Source organism: Hypomesus transpacificus, unplaced genomic scaffold (assembly GCF_021917145.1).
Source record: "Hypomesus transpacificus isolate Combined female unplaced genomic scaffold, fHypTra1 scaffold_55, whole genome shotgun sequence".
Taxonomy (NCBI): Eukaryota; Metazoa; Chordata; class Actinopteri; order Osmeriformes; family Osmeridae; genus Hypomesus; species Hypomesus transpacificus.
In genome coordinates this window covers 1310397-1325292 of record NW_025814032.1, presented here as the reverse complement: position 1 = coordinate 1325292, position 14896 = coordinate 1310397, and the positions used below count along the sequence as shown (strand labels likewise).

Below are 14896 nucleotides of genomic sequence, written 5' to 3'. Positions count from 1 at the left end.
AACAGTGTAATCTCATAATACTCATGAGACACTCCAGACACTTCAGTAGCATGTTTCTGTGATGCATAATGTTGCTTCAGATGAATGTATAACTAGAACAAGCTTGCTGTAGTTGCCTTTTAAACTGTAAAGCAGCAGGGTAGCCTCTGCTAAGCAAACCTTTATTAATATTCAACTTAGCTGAGCTGGATGTGGCAATGTGAAAATTCCAAATGGCCGATGCCCAAAATGGCGGCCACGGGACAATGTGATATATTTCGACTTGGCATGCCACATAGAATCAGAAGAGACCAATCTTGTGGTCAAACTTTTCAGAAGTTATAAGCGAAACAAGCCTTTTGTTGTATTATTCTGACCAGTATAATCGGCTGTGCTAAAACTGTGCAGGTACCCTCAAGTCATGCTTATGATGCTACTTACCAAGTTTCGTCTAAATATGGGAAACCGTTGCAGAGGTATAGCCTCACGTCCACTTTGGCATGCTCTTTGTCAAAATAGTTTGTGTGTTATTCGAGAATGGTTAGACTAATTAATTCGATTTTTTTTGGTCTGCATGGTCTAAAGATGATCTGATTTGATTTTCGTGAAAATCATAGCAAAGGCCTAGGTAGACTAGTTGGTTTTTCATAAAACTGTAAATGGCGGTCAAATTTATGACGTCATGACAGGTATTTTATAGGGTCCACTTGAATCGTCTTGATCCAAGGAATTCAAAAATACCTCATATCTGAAAATTGGTTATACAGTTCAAAAGTTACGTGTGCAAATGCACTTCAAACTTTGACCCATGTGTGGCGCTAAAGTGCACAAGTGGTAGGCATGAAACTTAGTCACAAGGATCAGGAGGAATGTATTTTTTCCATATGGTTCTATGGGCTTCCACAGACTCCCATGGCCGAAGAATAATAATAACTAGAGAGGGTACAATTTCTGGGGAAATTGTAGGGTGGGCTTGCTTGCGTCGGTTGCAGATGGGTCAGTTTTTTTATGATAACTGATATTTCAGTATTATTACTATTATTATGTACAAAGATTACATAGATTTAAAAGCATTTTTTGCTGCTCACTTACAACTCAAAATACTAAGACTGAAGTGTAGAATGAAATAGTTGTCTTCTCATTTCCCCTGCAAGAGGGAATGGTGATGAGCAGCCTCATAGTAGAATCAAAACGAATACATTTGGCAGACCGGTGTAAAAATGTACCTAATCACTATGATTTTTTTTGTGTTTTTTTTGTCAGGGACAAAGCAGCGCAAATTATTACATACATAGATAATGGTGTAGATGTGTTGCATAAAAGGTTTTTAGCCAATAGGCTCATTTGCAACCCCAGTCGCTGGGCAGACCTTTCTAAAAAGTTAGGCAATTACAATTTACTGCATAGTGTGAGTTACACAATCATGCAGCAGATGCAATATATTAGTATATCAACATTTCACAGATTCATGACCACATTACACACAACAGCACATCACGTAACAACGCAATACATTACAACAGGGACAACAGAGACACACTGTGTGCTCCTGCCTTTATGGACCTGACTTAGTGGCTACATGTTTGGTTTTCTTTCAGCCAGTGTTTCACATTTCTATTGAATGTTTTCAGTTTGGTTTGTGTTTTTATTTCAGTTGGTAAATTATTCCATAAATGGGTCCCTATCACTGAAAAACAAAGTCAAACAGTGGTGCCACATTGTTAGTTTCTGATCCATTATTTTCGGTGCCTGTTTGTATAATATTGTGATGGGTTTGACTGTTGTCTTGGAAGCTTGACCCCATACAGTAACACAGTGGGATAATTGAGAAAGTATCATGGCATGATAAAACAGTAAAGCTGCCTTATCATTCTGAAACAGTTTAGATTTGTCCAGACAGTCTTACAGAATTTGTTAATGTGTTTGTTGAATTTGAGATGGGAATCCAAAATAATACCTAAACATTTCTATTTATTTTCTACATTAGTCAGTCCTCCCTGACGTTTCTGGTGTAGAATGGAGTGAAATACAACATTGTGCACACTGCCAGTGAGCGAGTCTGACTGAGGCTAACGTCAAAACAGTAACGGGGACGCAGTCAAACTCAAGATTGCCAGTTTCAACAAATCACAAAAATAATCGGACCAGCTGGCTAAAAGCAGAATTCCCATATCTCTTGAAAGCTGCCCTGCTTGACTTTTAAGATGTAGAATAGACTGTAAAACCGTAAAATTATGAACTTTGTGACATGACGTGAAGACATGGTTGCCGCTCGACTATGCGGTCTGTACCGGGCAACATTCTCACTCAAATTTCAAGACTTTTGTGACCCAAATCAAAATTCTGATGCGACAGATCAATGGGTAATAGCTTTCTCTCTTAAAGGCTGTCCTCCTCTACCTTTTTAAATCTAACTATTTGTATTATCCGTGTGGTCCTTTTGCCATTTAAAATGATATCCTTTCCCGGTTTTCTGCAACCACATTGCGCGCGCATCCCGAATGTTTACAAACAAATAATTGGTCTATAGATAGACCGTCTTTTTGACGTTGAGCATCAGATGGTTATCTTTGATTCACTGGGATATACCCTCCATTTCCTTGATCATGGTCTCTGCTGCTGCACTTGCTGTCCTGGCTGGTGCATAAAAAAATGTGTCGTCAGCATACATTTGACAGTTGGCTGACTGACAGCATGTTGGTAAATCATTTATGTATAAGCTAAAGAGCAGAGGCCCCAAGATGGAGCCCTGTGGGAGACCAATTGTGGATTGTAGTGGCGTTGAGAGTTCAGTGTTTATTTTAACACGTTGCTCTCTATGCTCCAGATATGATGCAAACCAGCCGATAGCATGTTCAGAGAAGTTGAAGGTGATGAGTTTATTCAAGAGTATATTGTGGTTCACTGTGTCAAAGGCCTTTTTTAGGTCTATAAACACAGCTCCCCCAACAAAAAAAGGACTTAAACGTCCTTTTAAGTTTTTCTCTTCTTGTGATATTTTCAGGCATTTAGCCTAGGCCTACTCATATTGCATTCATTCATTAATAAACAACCCCCTTTGAAGATTTATTCCAACAACGACGTTACCAGCAGTAGCTATCTCAGATGGAGTCGCGATTCAAACAGTACCATCTGCTAACTGAAAATATGTCACCAAAACGTAAATAACCTTGACAATTATTTAGTGGAAAATCGCTCATTCATAAAAAGCTCAGTGGTAGCGATCATTGTCAGAAACAACGCAAAATCCGATGTAGTCCTGTGTGGAGAAGCTGCCCCGGTAAATTGTACAACTATTGACCTTATTCGGAAGTCACAATGGGCGAGGCCATCTGCGTATTCTCATTTCTGGTTTAGATACTTTCCACTTTATAACGGTGCTAAAAGAGAGCGTCTTAAACAGGCTCTGGTACTAGTGATGTGTCGTTCGTGACCGATTCCCTTATAAGGACTCGGGAGTAACGAGTCCTCTCAAAGAATGATTCTTTCATTTTCTCATGGACGTGCATTGGTACTGTTGCATAGGCTCGTCCAAGTAAACAGAAATGATTTGTTAATTTCCCGACTCGATCTTTCTACGAGTCTTTTGATTATTTTTCACGTGACCTGCATATGCTCTGTGCTGGTAGCTAGAGGAACGATTCGTTCATTTCCCGACTCGGTCTTTCTACGAGTTTTTGGATCATTTTTCACGTGACCTGCATAGGCTCTGTGCTGGTAGCTAGAGGAACGATTCGTTCATTTCCCGACTCAGTCTTTCTACGAGTCTTTGGATCTTTTTTCACGTGACCTGCATTGTATTTTGTAGTAGAAGAAACAGTTTCCTCATTCTCTTTCGTGTGGCCACTGTTTTATTAAGACGTGAATGATATTTGCTCAAGTCATCATACTGACTGGTTTTGTTATTTTCACTTTACATTTACACTTACAGTTTAGTGCAGTGTAATTGTTTGCTGTGATAATTAAATGCTAGTGTGATAATAAATGACCAAATGATACAAACTGTCATGATATATTATTTAAATGCAGGAATTTCTTTTGAAATAGTATCTGCTGGTGCACATTCACATACATTACATGAGAATATGATATGTGTTTGCAGTGGACGGAGATGAACGAATGACTCGAAAAAATATTTGTTCATTTTACTGAACAAGATTCAAAGAACTGAATCAGTAAAATGATCCTAACTTCCCATCACTATCTGGTACTAATTTATGTCTAATGGAGATGCCCAGCGTCAACCGCAGTTTGTGGCTGCCATAACAGGTGGAGAAAACGGAATCAGACCCTGTATTATCATTGTTTTGACCATGGAAATAAGAGGTCCGTGTGTTGTGGGCCGACATACTTTGCATCGACCTCCAACCAAAGTTTAGGATCTGCGTCCCTGGCTGAAGGCGCTGAATAAAAAAAAACACAGAAGTTTCCTTTTGTGTGCTCGTATCAATAAAGTGTGTAATAAGAGATAAACTAGCTATATTTTAGTATGTTTTAGTGTTCTCAATTCATGATATAAGTAAATACAAGATTATAACCAAATTTATGGGCATGGCTGTGAGCAAAACAACTGCTGCAGTGCATCTAAATTTAATGTAAAGATTTTGAAACAACGCAGCAATCAAATTATTTAATAGATTCGTCTTTCTAATTCCCATTTGATAGGAGGAAGGATACATATCGTGTAAGTTTTAACACGTTGCATAAAGCTTGTACCAAAGCCCCTCGATGAAAAAGTTGTTACTATTTATTATTACAGCACAATTTGTCACTCATACACAGTGTTGAGAACGTTACAGAAAATGTGTTATTAGTTACAATTACTAGTTACTTATTTCAAAAGTAACTGCATTACTTTACTAGTTACTGCATATAAAAGTGATTAGTTACAAGGGAAAGTAACGTTTGCGTTACTTTTAATTCCCTGCTTCTATTATCAAATGAACGCACACAGATAGTTATACTATTTTAGTGTTGCAGTGGCACAGTGTGGAACACGACAACTGTCAAATGTAATGTCATTGTTTGTTGCTCATTAGTTGCCCGAAGGCAACGGACTCAAATGATGACATAGGTCGCATGTCTTGACAACATACCTGGCAATCAGTCTGTTTAGTTCTGCCTGGCTTAGAGACTGGGAATACTTCTGTTTAAAATCAATCCTGGGCTGTTTTTGCTGGAGTTGCTCCGACTGCTTGATCAGCGGAGCTAGCACTGGGTTATTTTGTGATTAGCTTTATAAAAGCGTGTTGTTTTACTAGTTGCTTGTGATTGGAATTACTATTCTTCGCAGTGGATAGTTCTTGCACCTGCACACAAACTAAACCAGAATATTGTTATCCTTGATCTGGACAAGGGAAAAATAATGTCAATTTTTCCATGACAAAAAGCTTGCACAGTCCGAACTGTTGGCTACTGTGTGGGCTAAAATGCAGATTGCTCCATTCATACATGGCGTCGCCGTAAACTTGTTTAAGTTTATATTTAGCAGACGCTCTTATCCAGAGCGACTTACAGTAAGTACAGGGACATTCCCCCCGAGGCAAGTAGGGTGAAGTGCCTTGCCCAAGGACACAGCGTAATTTGGCCCGGCGGGGAATCGATCCGGCAACCTTCTGATTACTATTCCGACTCCCTCACCGCTCAGCCATCTGACTCCCTTCGTTAGATTAAACAGGAAATTGGGGAATCAATGCAAGAAAAAAGTAACAAGTAACCAGACCATTTAAATTCCAGTAATTAGTTACATTACTAGTTACCGCCAAAAGTAGTGGAGTTACAGTAACGCGTTATTCCCAACACTGGGAATGACAGATCGGAAAAGAGGGATACAAACAGAGGAATTTGGAAGGGAATTAATGAGTGAAGGGAGAAGGAAAATAAATGAGCGAGAGAAAAACAATGGGGGAGTTAAAGGAACAAAGACGTAGTAATAAAGTGAGACATGGAGAGAGGTACCGAGATGTAAAGAGAACGAAAGAGAGCTAAGGAGAAATATACAGAGACATAAAGACAAGGATAAAGACAGAACAAACAAGACAGACCTTTTTTGCTGATTGCGCAGGCAACAGTGTGCAGGCAGACTCTTTAGGGAATAGTAAGGGTATTTTTATTTTCACCAGGGAAAGGACTCGCTGAGATAAAAAATCTATTTTACAGGAGGGTCTTGGCCAAGACAGCCATCAACAAAAAAATTTAAACACACAACAAACCTCTGGAATCCCCACTCTCTGAACAATAATCTTGTAATTTCTAAAAGGATAAGGGCCCTGGTGCCTGGGAGAGGAGAACTGTGGATTTGGGTGGAGTTCGGCGTAAGTACCGCAAACCACTCTGTTTTATTGTGCACCCAGCCGCTGGCACTGGCTCGGTCAGTGAGCTGCGTCGACCCATGAACTCACCAGCTGGAATCTCCCACAAATCACATTAAAGTTTTAGCCATAGGAATACATCAAGCTAAGTGAATATTGGCTCTGGAACACCGCAGACAAGGACTGGATGAAGAAAGAGAGACCGATGTAAGGAGTGTCTTACTTTATACCGCTACAAGAGAATAATAATGTGATCAATGGAAATGTATCAAAAGATTAGGATCTTTGGAAAGATGGTACTGTTTGCACTATAGAATGACACACTGAACACATTGGCTATATTTCTGAGGTAATATAATTAGTTTTTGTTGTTATTTAAGATATTTTGTTTCTCTATTACCTCTGTTTAATTTTTTCTTCTCATAAAAAAACACATCAACAAAACAACAACAATGGCAATTGACTCAATGACAAGAACACAAAAAATAAGAAAACAGTGATTCCCCAAATCAAAAAAAAAAAGTCAATTTATTGTTCTCCATGATTTCCTTCCATTTGATCTATTTATTAGGGTTCCTCCGTCAGGAGGACCCTATTTGTTGGTATTATTATTATTATTATTCTTGTAATTTATTTCATGACCACATTGGTAAAAAGTTTTGAAATTTGGCATATTGATACAACATGCCACAACTACGGCCCAAACACAGACTGGCCCACATCAGACCATAGGGGGCGCCACAGGCGGCGCCCAAATGTCCACTTTTCAGAGTGATTGTATTTCCACCCCATTGCTCCAATTCCTCTGAAACTTGATGTGCATGCCTCATTTTTCATGAGGAACAAAAAAGCCTCAAGGACCCATAAGGTCCGCCATGATGGATTTTCCTGTACAGTGATAATTTGGGAAAACATTCAAAATTCCTCTTCTCTTGAACCAAAGGTCTAATTGACTTGAAATTTGGTACATATATGTATCATTGACGTATTACAATTTTTTACTTAAGGCAATTGAATCAAGTACAAAAGGGGTGTTTTTATGTAAATGTCCACATTAACTCAATATGTTTGTGTCACTAAATGAAATGTCATTTTGAATGATGGTTTTTCAAACTTAATAGGCTTTAAGGTGACATCACTCTGACGTATCGTACACAATTTCACCTTGGTATGTCAAAATATGATTGAATTAGAGCTGTTTCAACTTTCGCTTACCACAGGAGAAACAGCTTACTTTTTTTATACAGTAACTGAACGTGAAAACATTCAACACTGAGATTAGCTCACTGGGCTGGGACGGCGACCAGCAAAGTATAAGGTCGTAGGATCGAATCCAGTCGTTTAGCCCGTCTTAAATATCTGTTTAGCTAAACAGGATGACATTGTTCTGAAGTACCATGCGCAATTTAACCTTGATATCTCAAAAGATAATTGAATTACAGCTGTTTAAACTTTGGCCGAATCAAACAATCCATGCTACAGGAGAAACGTCTTTCTTTTTTTTATACAGAAACTGACTAGCATTTCTTAGCCTTGCAAGTAGCTCAATGGGTTGAAACATTGTCCTGCAAAATGCAAGTTCACAGGTTCGAAACCAGGCAGTCTTTTGGTCTGTCTTAATTTTGATTACTTGTTTAGTTAAACAGGCAGACATCCTTCTGAAATACCATGCGCAATTTCATGCAATTTCACCTTGAAATGTCAACCGTTTCTTAACCTTTGTCCCAAAGCTGCCCAAAAACTAATACTCATATCATGCAGTCGGCACCCTTGGGTACCCAGCATGCAGTGCGGCATGTCAAAAAACGCAAAGACTTGTGGAAAATAGTTTGGTTACAAAAGCCGTGCGAGGGATTTCAGTTTTTGTGTTTGTTCAGTTGGATGTTTGTAATGTTATTGTTGGTTAGTTATAATAATCTTGTTGGTCACCCTGATTGAGTATGTTGTGTAGTTTAATCGGACCAAAGAATCGGCTGTAATGCAGTCACTGACTGTTCTTGCAAGGAGCTGAATATGAGCGTTGCGCTTGCCCAGTTACCCACATGACTAGGATTAGTTGTGCATTGACTGAGAGTCTGGAAAGAGATCAACTCAAGAAGTGTTTCAATATCCTATAAAAAGTTAATACTCTGTCCTTCCTAAATATACAGTCTCAGCAGTTTGTGTATAGCAGAGAGGCTAGAGCGACTGACTTGTTACCTTATGCTCATGAGTTCAAATCCCCGTTCAGCCTATTGTTGATGGCCAAACATGAAGTCGTTTTGCTCTCTTGTTGTCCAAGTCTCGATCTTCAGTGTACATGTTTATAATATTTTGCCATTTTGCGGAGGAACCCGCATCGCTGCCTGCAGCTATATTTCTTCTTATTTAATTTTGTTCATGCTTTTAAAATATCTATGAGGTTATCACTGTCTTATTTGATTTTGGGACTCTTATTTTGGAAACTGACTTTACTTTTGGATATTTTTTTCTCTAATTTCTATGAGGGGATTATTGATTTGATTCTTTACAGAGCACAAGTATAAAACAACACATATATCAATACATAAATCAAGTAGTAGAACAACCAAATCTCAAAAATCCCTCATTCCAACCTCATCTCTAGATCACAACATAGGTACAAAAACAGTGCGACAGCGTTAACTCACGCGCACTCACAAACGATTTTGTACAACAGTCTTTCAAAACAAAAACAAAAAAACACAAAAGTGATCAGTCCAAGGGGGTATTCCAGGTAGGGGGTTAAACAAACTCTGAGATTAACCCTGAACTCTGAGTTGAGTTACTCTAACGTGGGAAACTCCGAAAATTTGTTTGCAGAAAAGCTGATATGAATTTGTTAACTTAACTCGGAGTACGGCAACTCTGAGTTTAGCGCGTGCATGAATACTACCAAAAGCCAACATCTATGGAGCTCCGATACTAGGATTCACCATGGCAACCGACGACAAAAACGTTGTCATACTTCACCACACTTTAGATATAAGTTTTAATTCGTGTTCATGGTCAATCTGAGCACATATTCCGGAAAAAAGCAACACGGCTGTATAGCCTTTAGCTACAATTGGCGTGGGAGACAATTGCTGCCGAGTCAATGCATTTACTATTTGAATGCAATAGCCAGTCCGTACATTGAACATTTAACCCCACTGTCCGTTAATATTACAGGAGAAAAAGTGGTGGACTTAATAAAATAGCATGTTCAATGTTATATTACATATAAAAACATACTACGAACAGGTAATGCATATTTTGCTTATAGGCTACGCTGATTGTAGCCTCAACGTCACCATGGTTTTAATCATATTCGACATGATACAAAGTTTAAATATCAATTTGTGGCTATTTCAACTTGTAGTAGCAGTTTCCCTCAACAGAATGCTTTTTATCAAAGGATGATGATGATGATTTTTCCAGTATTCATCTTTTCCTCGATCACTTATTCCCTGATGTGTTCAGGTTCATGGCCGCGGGAACTAGGGGTGCTGAGGGTGCTGCAGCACCCCCTGACAGCACGAGACTTTAAAATGATATGACTTAAAAATCCACCACCGTGGCACAGCTCCGCAGTAGCGGACTGGCAATCGGGAGCACCAGGAGAAGAATAACGATGGAGACAAAGAAATCACCTTCACTAGACAAGGTTTTGCCAATTGAATGTATGTCTATTTTACATGAAGCTCAACTATTTTGCGGTCAAATAAAGGCAAAAATATTTTTTTTGCATTAAGGATAGAACTTCCAAACTCGCATCACATCGAACACAGAATATGCTTGCAGTAACAGGGCAGCTGTGGTACCGTATATGGGGGCCAGTTGTGGTGGTCTGGATAAAAGTCCAGGGACAATTTTTACTCCCAGTTCCTCCCTACTGACCCGCAACATTAAGCCCCCGCCAGCACCCCCTTGATAAAATATGTTCCCACGGCTATGTTCAGGTTCTGATGATATGGAGCAGTGGCGGCTAGTGACTCAAGAAATTGGGGAGGACAAGAGAAAAACATATCCATGTGTTAGTTTATTTCATTTTAGTTGGCTACTCAGTATCTCAAACTTATGTTCAAGTTATGTTATATTGCATATATGTCAGTTGGACTGCATCTTGCTGTTACAAAATCTGACAAAAATGTATCTGTTTAGAATAGCTTTTATAGATTTTATTTTTTGATCTGTATGTTTCAGTGTAGTGTATGTTTGTGATTTTATACTATTTTGTTCATATGTTTTTATGATATAAGGTGTCCTTGAGTGCCGTGAAAGTCGCCTAAAATAAAGGCATTTTTATTTTTGGGCGTGCTTGCCTTTAGCAATGCGCAACCTATATTCTCTCCCATATATATTATTTATTAATATTATTTTCCCACCCTAACTCGTCCCTCAATTTTTGCACTACATACACAGTCGGCGTCAAAATATGCGTCTTGGTCACAATTGCGATGCTTGTATCGGCGCTAACGTTCCGTTATAGCCCCATTGCCTATAAACTAAATCATCACACATTCTCCCTATGATAGGTACCGGATACGTTAGCATTATTAATAAATGTTAGCGAAAAAATCATACTACAGCTTGCGGTTGTGATGAACATAAGGTCGGATCAGCACCTCTTTTCAGCAACAGCTTCATAGCAAATCCTACTTTACATTGTCCCAGGTTTTCAAAACTGTCCTCGGTGAAATGGCTCGAGAAAATGTGAAATTGAGGGTCAAACTGCACAGGGATCTTCTCATAGACAAACATCACACACCCGTCGAGTGTTTGGTTTCTTGGGAAGACTCTGAAAAGTGTCAGCATTCTCTGTACAGTCTGGAACACTGCATTTACGACCGTAGTCCATTTTCAATATCCTTGAAAAACGTTCTTCTCTGTAAATTTCAAATTTTGGGGCGTGACAAAGGTACAGACCAGCCCCAAAAAAGGTGGAGCCACCAAACTCACGTCAGTTCGTGGCTTTTATTTTAACCGACCGTTTTACAACCAAAACATTTCATTGTGAGATTTGCATAGGAAAGAGGTGTCAATGGACTTTGAGGTTCACTGTACGTCGATTTTACCCACTGAACTCTCGTTATTCAATTGTGAGAAGGTAAATTCGGTTCTGCAGTCAATAACTCCTTTAATGTGCACTGCCCCTGTGAATAAATACAATTTATCATGGTCGATCAAGCCATGCTTGCTCACTTTATCACTGACGAACTGGTCGCAATAGAAATTCATTTTTTTCGCACGAGAACTGTGCAAATGTTTCACTCAATTAATAAAACATTTACACTGAACTTATCAATCTAAATACTCATGAAATATAGTCATACTTGCAATACCGGGAATAGTGAGCTTTAGATTATAGTTTCATATGGAATTGTTATTCAGCAACTCTCAACACCAGAACAATATAGCTCCAGCTTTTCTTCCCTTTTCGTTCTACTTACGCCCACAAATCAATGACCTTAAAGGAACAGCACCCAACACAACAATTTACATTATGATTTTTCCTCTTTTCTCAAAAAAGCTTTTTAGTTAATTTTTTTCATTAACACTAATTATCAGCTAGTTTCCTCAATTGCATTTTATAAATATGTTTTTAGATCCTAGAGATGTGCTTGAATAGGTTAGTTGTTTAATTTAATAGACATGTAGCGCTCCATAGCATGTCTTATACTAGTTTGGAGTTCTTATTTTAGTGAGAGATCTCTCTCTAATTAATTAATTAACGCCCTAGTACTCAGCTTTATAGATTCCTTTTTAACTTTTACTTATTACTATTTTCCCAACAAGACCATACACATTAACAGTAAATGAAATGAAATAAAAAACATGAAATGAAATACACACTTGCAAGTTTCCATTACATACACGTTTAGTGTACTTTTAGCAACAACAAAACACATTGACCATACATTACTTTGTATGCAAAATACACAACTCACATTCACACACACAGGCCGGCACATACAGAATGATCCCCAACTAAAATCCATTGCAGACCTGATACGATGCTCGGGTGCGGTGAGACCTAAAACCAATGGTTACTTCACTCTATTGAGCCAAACAAAATAATGATACCGTGTGTAGTGTTGAATGCAGTAGCGCACCGTGACTTTTAAACCTTGGTCCTCTGACCCAATTTACTCATTGGAAAAAAACACTATACAGCGCGTTGGTCAATAAGCACTATTTGAGCCAGCCTTTGCAACACTTTTCACGGTAATTGTGCATAAGGTAATTGTAGCAAATCTTGACAAAAATGTAAATAAAAATAAATAAATAAATTAAAATGCCAGAAATCAGACAGAAATGCTTTTTCATTTTAAGAATCTTTCACTTAATTAAAATGAAAAAGAAATAGACATTTGAGATTTAATTTTTCAAAATATTCCCCAGCAAATAGATACCAAAATTAAATCTGAAATGTTAAATTTGAAAAATTAAATGCATTTGCAGAAATGCTTTTTAATTTTAAGAATGTGGCTGCATTATTGGACTCATAAATAAAATGTGTAATCAATCATTCTATTTGCATTTGCATTTTCTTCTTCAAGACTGCACATTTTATGCCATAATCAAAAAGAAAACAGAGCGGCTTTTTCGTGGTCTGCCCGCAAAGTACTGCCCATAATTCGAAAATGAAAAAGCAATCTGAGCGGCGCAGCAGAGTGACGTCAGTAGTCGCTGTTCTTCAGCTCCCTGCTGACTGAGCTACCCATCTTGTTCGGTAGGGGGCGGTGTGCACATCTGCATTGCATTACATTGCAAATGTGCAGGGAAATTGATTGAATTGCCGGGTCTTAGAGGACGCATCACAGATCATGGCGCTCCCTCAAATTCTGCAAACACTGTTAAAATGAGCTGATCAGGTAGAATCTAATAATATATCTGAGTCTGATGCCCGTGACCGAGTAGAACAAGTCATAAAGAGCTTGGCTGCATACTCTGCCGACACAGATTTACACATTAATGAGGTTGCCATAATATACCTCTGTTCAGTCCTGGAACTGCTGGATGCTGTGGAGCCTCAAATGGGACGAGGACGACCAACCATCAACATCCCATTCGCAGCAGCGAAACAGTAGCTCTGCCACTGTTTTAATAATTTTTTGACATCAAGTTGCTCACTCTGTGATGCGTCCTCTAAAGACCCGGCAATTCATGAATGAACAAGCTGACGTTAGCTAGTTTATTTACTTGTGATAGCTTTTCTCCCTTCCCACAGCGGGCGGAACTTGTCATTAAGGTAGCGACACCAAAACCCACCCATTTAGAAGGAAAATATGATTGGTCAATTTTACTGTCTATGAAAATTAGTCTTTCATTGAATTTCTATTAAGCGGCCCTCAATTCATAGCTGGACCACCAATCACAGAGCTGCTGCATAGCATTTTCCTCCCAACAACGGAGGCAGCAAAATTCTGATATCGGGATTTTTTCATTTAACTGAATAGGCAGGATTGAAGGGTTTATTTTAGAAACAATTGGCCTTACTCACCAAATGTTCTTACGAAAAAATTTGTTCTCAAACCCCACTTACGCAGTTCTCACGAAGATTCTGGCATTCACCAATGTTTTCTTATTTGGGATTTGTTCTTAGGTAAGAACAGAATTCACGCACAATTGAGAGCTGACATGTTTGCGCAAAATAAGTAGTTATACCTTTTTCGTCCGATCTAATTTAAAATTTAATATTTCTCTCCTTTATAATTTTCCAACGAATAATTTCCATAATTTTACACCAATTTTTTTTTTTTTTTATAAAAACACACTACACTTACACTTCTGCCCACTTGGAATTTCAATTGTTTATGAATTATACTAGGCCTATATAAATACAGTATTTTACAATTGCTATGTTTCCTAGTTATCTAAACTCTTGACACAGTTAGCACAACATCAGTCTTTGTTGACTATACAATTAACACAATATGTTCAAAACCTAACTTATTGGCTAAAGCCAAAGTGAACAGCTGTTCATATTGTAAATTGAAACACAAACATATCCCCTGTATTTTATTCCATTGCTACTGAGAAACAGCTGGTTGAAGTTATGCAAATACTGTCAATCACAGCTGATTCCCAACTAGGAAACACTCAGGTGTTGAGGTTCTTTCAATCGCATGACCATAAGGTATATAAGTGGACCTCTTTGGGCTAATCTTATGTGGAAAAAGAACAATACAGAGAAACACGAAGAAATAAATGATATGTAATGCCTGCACGAGGGAGAGGAAGACAAGTACCAGGACAAAGGGAGAGGAGTGGGGCAAGTGAGAGGGAGAGAAGTTAGGATGTGTGGTGGTGCTCAGAGAAGGGTATAGAGAAATACAGTATATATTGATACTGTATTGCATTCTATAAAGATACTCTGAGATGGGTCATTCATTTTTTGTTCTGAATTTCTGCAACAAAAGAAACAAAATGCATGCATTTACTAAACCCAACAAAACAAAAATGTAAAGAGGCTTCAAAAGAAACTGCATCGCAAAACACAATCTATGATCCATATACTGTGAGACCTGACACATACTGTATAATAGAATGCAGTTTCTGTAATTTCATCTGATGTTAGTGTTTGTTATGACATGTGCTATGATTGATTAAATGTTCCTGTTGAA

General features: G+C 38.4%; 1 protein-coding gene across 1 annotated transcript in view; it reads left to right on the top strand.

Annotated features, from left to right (window-relative positions):
• The window catches only part of brinp1 (bone morphogenetic protein/retinoic acid inducible neural-specific 1), a 228838-nt gene that overhangs the window by 171648 nt on the left and 42294 nt on the right, over positions 1 to 14896 (top strand). The window lies entirely within an intron of this gene.